This window comes from Pundamilia nyererei, unplaced genomic scaffold (assembly GCF_000239375.1).
Source record: "Pundamilia nyererei isolate P.nyererei 1_Seehausen unplaced genomic scaffold, PunNye1.0 scaffold00004, whole genome shotgun sequence".
Classification (NCBI taxonomy): Eukaryota; Metazoa; Chordata; class Actinopteri; order Cichliformes; family Cichlidae; genus Pundamilia; species Pundamilia nyererei.
In genome coordinates, this window is record NW_005187405.1 from 8,190,277 (window position 1) to 8,198,472 (window position 8,196).

Here is an 8,196-nt window from a genome sequence, read left to right on the forward strand (position 1 = left end):
TCTGGGGCCTCTGGATGTCTGGGGCCTGGATCTCCTCCATGCCTGCTTCATGCCCTGGGGGACATGGCTATGATTCTCTACATCCTCTTGCAGACCATTACATGTGGAAACCATTTGAATACAAGCGCGCTGATCCACACGGATGTTCACTGTTCGTAGACTTAAATTACACCTTTCTTGGCTGCTACTTCAAAGCACATTGTGCGCTGTCTGTCCTGCGTGCTGCACAACAACACTGAATATTTAGTATTTACTGCTGTTTGCACTTAGCTAGATTAATGCGATGGTGTTGTGTTTAGTATGTTGCTTTGTTTTTTTTTTGCTTGTTTTCTATTCTTTCTCTCTCAACAGATGATCCAGGAGATTTTTTCCCTTTTTCACAACAATTCTGATGGCTAAAGAACCAAATGGGACAGGCAAAAAAAAAAAAAAAAAAAGGAACACAACGGCATTTATGAATTTCAGTGTAAGCGTGCATGGTGGTGCATCTCACAGTCACACTAAAGGCGTGGATAGTTATGGGTCATGTCTGCAGACCTAATTTTTAGTATCCAGAAACATAAGAACTCTCTGCTTCTGGAATCCAGCTATTGTCTACTCATCGTTCTTGTCTGCTTTGGCTCTGTGTTAGTCCTGTGGACTATTGTGCACCTGTCATATAGCTACATTTGTGGTCAGATTTTTAAATACACTCACCATGAGTGTCATGGCAATGTTGGGCTTCTAATGATTTCTTTGAACTGTTGAGTATACATGCATACAGGCTCAAAGTTATAAATACACCCTTGTAAATATTTGAGTAGTTTAATGTCTCTTACCGAGTTGCACCTCGACCTTGGTAGCCATCAACAAGCTTCAGGCATAACTCTGGCTGAATATTTGACCACTCATCTTGGCAGAATTGGTGGAGTCCATTAAAATCGATTGGTTTTCTGGTGCGCACCCAGCTTTTAAGCATAGTGAACATATTTTTAATAAGGTTGAGGTTAGGGCTTTAGGAAAACTATTCCAGAATATTAATGTTAGCCTGCTTTATTGATTTCATTTTACTGAAGACCAGTTCTGATGTGTGTTTGGGATCATTATCCTGTTGGAACATCTAACTGTGTCCAACTCATTTTCCACCGCGGGCCACATCATGCCCACTTTGATCTTAAGCAGGTAGCTCATTGCTCAGACTGTCCAGTTTTCTTTTGTGTTTTTTTTTTTTAACTAGTCGTTATAAAAGATTTCTATAGCAATGGTAGATTGGTCCGAAATAAGAAAGCGAATGATGCAGCAAATAGATTTTTTAAATGGGAAACTACAGGTCTCAAAGTACACAGAGAGAAAGCAGTGCAGGAAGTACGATTTTATCGTGGTGAAAGCAAAAGTAACAGAAAAATCACTATAGTCAGTGGTTGTTTTATTTTTTGTTTGTTTGTTGTTTGTTTTTAAACGTGAAGCATAGTTTCGGTCTTCTTTTGCTGCTAGTTCAGTGAATTTTAGTCAGAGTGGTTTTGTGGGCTTTGAGATCCTGATGTTTCAGTGGATACCACCCATGTCTATATTCAAGTAACAGATCTGGCGGTACATCGAGTTAAACCAGAGTTCTCCCTCTCGCCTCTGGTACCAGGGGCATTGGAGTGGAACAGGTTTATTGTTTAATTACTTTGTGTAGCATTAATGGCCATTAGGGAGGTTTTCATTAGTAGGAAAAGCTGTAAAACTTATGAAAATACAGTTAAAAGACCAAAGTTTATGCTTGTGCTTGTTGTGGTAAGCAGCACATCAAACAAGTTAAGAATTATAAATGGCTTCAAGCACAAATGCAGATACTGAGCAATGGCCTGCTGGTACAGTTAAGGTGAAGTTCAAACTTTTGTAGTCCTTCATTATTCCATCTACCTTGTGCAATGTACAAGTACCACTGGCAGCAAGACAACCGCAGAACATGATGTTACCACCACCGTGCTTGACAGTTGCTACAGTGTTCTTAGGTTTGAAAGCGTCACTTTTACTTCTCCAAACATGCCTCTTGTCGTGGTGATCAAATACTTGAATCTTTGTTTTATCTGACCATAAAACTTTTCTCCAAGCATTTGCCTTGTCGATGTGGGCAGCTGCAAATTTCAGTCAAGCTTGAAGGTGTTGATTTTAGAGTAGGGGCTTCTTTCTTGGTCTGCACCCTCTCCGTCCATTGATGATGTAAAACCCATTTCACTGTGGACAGTGACACTCGGGTTTGAGCAGTTTCCAGTTTGTGACAGGCTGCATCCTTGGTGGTTCCTGAAAACCCTAACCTATTTCCTCTCATCGCAGCAACACTGGTACATTTTCATCCTTGGTGCAGGTGTGAACTCAGTAATCGCACTTCGTTGCGGACCAAAACAACTATATCGAGGGTATGTTATAGTGTATTTATATTTAAGCTGTGTGTATACTTCTGACCTTATGGATAAGAGAAAATTAAAAACAAATGCAAACCAATTTTTGTTTTTTTTTTAAGTTGTTACATGTGTGCTGTGCAATCGCTCCATCCTGGAAAAAGAACAGTTGAAAGAAATCACTAAAAGCCCCAAATTATTTTTAACAGTCGCACCTGTATGCAAACTTCTGACCACAACTTTAAAATAAGACAGGGGCGTAATTTCCAGGGGGGTTATGACCCCCCTCCCCCAATAATCAGACCGAACCAATATAACCCCCTCCCAATAAAATTATGAATTATCTTGCAATTATTTTGCTGGTAATAACTGAAATGAGTGAAGAAAATCAACAGACTATTTATGCATGTTCAATCATCTGGGAATTTACCCAGATTTATTTATTTATTTAGACAGAGATCTTGACCCCCCAATGTTCAGCACAAAGTTACGCCGATGAAATAAGATGAGGTTTATGGCAAGGGCTTAGCCTAAAGGTTTCCATTTTCTGGTCCCTTGCTCATATAAGTATTAAGTTAATAATCATGAGGTTATTTGATAAGATAGTTGCAGTCATACTCATCAGAATTCAGAAAAAAATACTTTAGTTTTTAAGTTGTGGTGCTTGTATATCTATATAGGTATCACAACCTACATATATTTGGTTTTTTTAGCCTGTTGAATGGACTAAGATATGATCAGTGACACCTCCCCAGCGAGGTGCTGTTTATGGGAGAAATGCAGTCCCCAGGTTTGCGCCGTTTTCTGGTCTCTCTGTTTTTACATGCAATGGTGTACACAGATGTTCCCCAAATTCCCACAACTGACACCTGGTGAAGCCAATCCGCGCGCAACCTGGTCACGTGTTCGCGGTTGCCACACAGACCGCAGCTCGTCAGCCAATCAGCGGCCAATCAGACTTTCTTCGCACTGCGTGTGACGATGGGGCAAAACAACAACAACGGCGTTTTCATGAAACCCTGTCAAGCGTTATTAATCACGGCTCACCCTCAATCAAAGCCGTCCGCACCTGTGAGAAACATACGCCAAGCACTTATTAAAGCAGCTGTCAAACAGCGAGAGGCTGTGGTGTGTTTGAGGCTTTCATGTAGCTTTTGTTCCCACTTGTCGACCAAAACGCAGTTGCTGGCCAGCTCTCTGCAGTGCGATTAACCCCAGTCTTTAACAGCAACTAGCTAAACCGGTTTGGTAAGGAGAGGATAAAATATCAGACTCGTGTATCATAACAGAAATATTCTCACAGGATATAAAACGATCATAAATCAGAGATCTTTCGGAGTATAATTTCGCCCGAGAAAACTCGCACTTCTGTTAGAAAAGTCACCCCAGGCCCACTCACAGCTTTAGCGTGTGCGCTCCTCAACATAGAAATAAAGCAGAATACGATGTGAAATTATGTGTTCCAGGTGGAACCTGAGGGTTTGAGTTATCATTCAGTGCAACACAACGCTATGCGAGTTGCAGTTAAAGCGGGCTAACGTTAGCTTTTTGTGGGCCTGAGTGCGCCATCACTAAAAACAGACAAAGCAGGTTAGGTAAGCTCGCCTCTTTATCCTGCCGTTACACAGTTAGCAAACACACAGCGCAGCTACTTAACAGTGTCACACCACGAAAAGCTAATACAGCTGCCAACGACAACACAAAGCGTGTAACTCTTACACAAACAGCCGCTGGCTAAATAACGAAATCCAAATAAGAAATACTCACAATGCCGTGTCGCATTTACTCATTCCTCGTAAAGTGCTGTTCAGTGCGACGGTCAGTGACAGCTACTTTCACACACCAGCAGCTTCTTCAATTCGTTAAGTACTAGTTTACTGCGCTAACTAACCAGCTGGTTGGTTGGAGAGATAAAGTAGCAACAGCAAGCAGTTGTGTCGAAGTGGAAGAAGAAAGAAACAGCTGAGAAGAGGATGTAAACACAGGTCACGTGGTTTTAAAACGTCGTTAGAAGGAAGCACTGTTGCTCTCGCTGCTATCTATGCTATCTGTTTATCTTTGCAAAACCAACTGGGATTTTGTTTTATTAGTGTTTGTGTGCGCGTTTAAATTATGTTTGTTTACCTTTATTTCACCACGACGTTGCGCTCAAATCAAAGTTCTTCTAGAAGAGAGACGTATTCGAGGTATAGTAGCAGCACAAATTTAGTATATTATAAATGCAACAAAATACAACTTAGAATGCAAGATACACAACATCAAATCTCCTAGTGCATCTCACAATTGTAGAATGTCGTGAAAAAAGTTGTTTTGCTTCACATTTTTATTTTAAAAAGTCTATATTTAATACATATAAAGCAGAGTATTTTAAAGTTTTTGCTGTTTTAATTTTAAATATTGTGGCTGGTGAAACTCAGAAATTCAGTATCTCCGATTTTTAGAATATTTCATCATGGTTTTGAGCAAAAAGTAGTGTGCAAAGGTTTTGAGTCACTTTTCACCTTTCTTTGTATTTTACTTCCAAAAAGCTGATTTTAAATAACAGTTCTTTGGGTTTTCTAGAGGTCTTCCAAACTTTAAACAAGCATAATTTTAAGAAGAATATTTTTTGTTTCTTTGTTGAGTCGCTTGACCCTGACCTATGAACCAAGCATTAAAAAGTACCTTACCAAAGGGAAGAACCGGTGTTGTTTACACATAACAGATGACTTAGCAAATAAACAATTTTAAATGGCATTTTTAGGCATTTTGTTGCTAGCAGCTTGTCACAAAAATCGTTTGTTCAAATTTCTTTAGTTGAATCTATGGAAAATGCCAGAGATAAACTGTGTCAAATTTTGTTATCATTTTTGCACCAACAAGGTGAATCCCAAAGTGCTATGTGCAGAAAACTTGGCATATCTTAGCATGGTGTGCAATGCCTCCCTAAAATATTGAGGAAACTGGACATGTCGAGAACAAAAGAAGTAACAGGCCTAAAAAATGCATCAGAGTGTCTGAGAGTCGTGTGCTTAAAAAAAAAAACAATTAGCAAAGACACAGCACCTCAGAGATGGTAAATGTCGTCTTCCAGTCAATGATTCTTATACAGCACTTTTCTGCTCTAGCACTTAGTGCTTTACACAACATGCACTCATTGACACATGTGCTTTTTCCCTTAACACTTCTGACTTTCCATCTAACAATTACACACATTGATACTTTTATATAAGTAATATATCAGAGAGCAACTTGAGGTTCAGTATCTTCCCCAAGGATACTTGGGCATGCAGACTGGAGCAGCCAAGGACTGGACCACAACCCTTCCAGTTAGTAGGTGTCCTGCTCTACCTCTTGAGCTACAGACACCCCTTCTGGGGTGCAGCTGTTCATTCAGCTGTTCCAGTTCACTGAAGCCCGCTCAGAAATGGTCTCATTTCAAGAATGGCTGTCAAGAAGCCATTCTCAATGAGGGGAAAGGGGAGAAAATGCTGTTATATGCCAGATCACATGAGAACTGATCTGAAAATATGAATCCAAATTTAAATGTTTTGGTTCAAATTGTCATCAATATGTACAAAGGAAGTCAGGTAGAGATAAAACAGTATCTACAATCATCTGTAAAACATGATGGAGGCGGGATCATCTTGACAGAGTTTAGGCTGTGTTGAAGAATAAATGTGGTCATACTAATTATTGATGTTCAAGCTCATTAGAATTGTACAACCTCCGTTTTTGTCTTAAATGCTGTATTTCCATGTTTGTTTGTACATGTTTCAATAAATCCCAGCACATATTTCCCATTTTCTTAATATAATATAAAAATATAAAAGATCTTAAATATAAAGAAATGAGAGGTGACACTGGAGTTTTGCTTTGTGTCTTTCAGTTTAGTTTATTAGACACAACCACAATCATAGGGAAGACTGCTGATTGACAGTTGTCAAGATGAAAATCCACAACAACCTCCACAAAGAGGTTAGGCCACAGAAGGTCAGTGCTGAAGAGGCTAGCTGTTTGCAGTGTGATGTATTGAAGCGTAATAATAGAAGGTTGCCTGGAAGGGAAAAGTGTGATAGTAACAGAGATGATCGCAGCCCAGAGAGAATTGTCAGGACAAGTCAACTGAAGAGCTTGGGCTTTACAAGGAGTGGACTGAGGCTGTTGTCAGTGCATCAAGCGCTACCACGCACAGACATCTGCAGGAAAGGATATCCAATGTTGCATTCCTAATATCAGGCCATGCCTGAACCAGTGACATCAGCAGCAGCATCTGACCCTGGTGAGGAGAGAAAGAACTGGACTGCTGCCCAGTGGTCCAAAGGTTTCAGATGAAAGTAAGTTTTAAACACAATTTAGAGTCTGGAGGAAGACTGGGACAGAATTCAAGGTGTTTTAAGTCCAGTGTGACATTTCTGCAATCTGTGATGATTAGGGGTGCCGTGTCACCTGCTGGTGGTGGTGATGGTTGGTCAGCTGTGTTTTATCAAGTCCAAAGTCAACACAGCCCTCTACCAAGAGATTTCAGACCACTTCTTGCTTCCATCTGCTGACAACATTTATGGAGATGATGATTTCCTTTTCCAACTGGACTTAGCACCTGCCCACAGTGCCAAAACTAGTAATAAATGGTGTGGCATGTCTGATTGGGCAGCCAACTTTTCTGACCTGAATCCCACAGAGAATCTATGATTTCTGTTGAGTACTGTGAGTACCGATGATGAGAATCACCCAGCCCAGAAAAACAGAGGATCTCAAGGCTGCTATCAGACCAACACCTCAGCAGTGCTGGAACCTGATCCCCTCCACGCTATGCCTCATTGATGCAGCACTTCATCAAAGAGGTCATAATCAAGTATTGAGCATATAAAATGAGCATGCTTTCCGGAAGTTCTATTCTAAATCCTTTTTTGATCTATCTTAAGAAATATAGCTAAATATCTTGAGCTACAAACCATAATAATCAAATTAAATTTAAAGCAAAAAATGTTGAAATGTTTACATTTACATGCAATAAATATAAAACATATTAAAGTTTATCTTTTAGAAATAAATTAGGAAAAAAGAACTTTTTTAGATGCACTAGTAATGCACAAATACCCCTGACAAAAACAATCACCACACTGATTATGATGCCTTTAAATTCACTAATAGATATAAGCAAAACATATCTAAGGTTAGGTCTATTTGAAATCGTGGCATTATGGTGCAGTGGTTGGCACGGTCACCAAACAGCTAGAGGATTCTTGGCTGAGGCTTTTCTGGGTGGAGGGTTCAGGTTTTACCTGGACCTTGTGTGGATTCTCTCCAGCTACTATACCTTCCTCCCACAATCGAGGTGCATGCATGCTAGTTTAATTGGTAATGCTAAACTGTCTGTCCCTCTGTGTTGGCTCTGTAATAGATTAGCGACCTGTAAATGGTGAACCCTGCCATTCGCCCTTTGACGACAGAGACAGGCTGCAGACCCACCCCCGTGACCCCGAATGGAGAGGCTGTTCAGAAAATGAACGGCTGGATGGATTTATGGTTATGAAAATCAACGGATCTTTCTGGAAAGTATTCCATGTCCAAGTAAGAAAACACTGTTTTCCCCAGATCCGTCATGCTTTATATTAAAATGACTTTTATCCTTTTTACGTGACAAAGAATCACCTTCAATGTTTATTTTTTAATTAGTTCTATGTAGCTGCCTGTAGTGTTTTCACAAGTGTCTGTGTATGTAGTTTCTGGAGGTGTTTCAGACTCAGGTGTTGTATAATTGGTAGATTATACCAAGGACTTCATAGAAAGAGTCCTAAAGCCTCCAATCATAGCCAGGCTCCAACATTATAGGAAACTGAGATATATA

At 40.1% G+C, this 8,196-nt stretch overlaps 1 protein-coding gene across 1 annotated transcript in view; it reads right to left on the reverse strand.

The window, feature by feature from the left end:
• pcmtd1 (protein-L-isoaspartate (D-aspartate) O-methyltransferase domain containing 1) overlaps positions 1–4,396 on the reverse strand; it is a 19,519-nt gene extending 15,123 nt beyond the window's left edge. Inside the window, exon 1 of the mRNA XM_005721458.1 lies at positions 4,134–4,396. The gene's annotated coding sequence lies outside the window, so the exon portion shown is untranslated. The remainder of the gene's footprint in view (positions 1–4,133) is intronic.
• Positions 4,397–8,196: the final 3,800 nt, after the last annotated feature.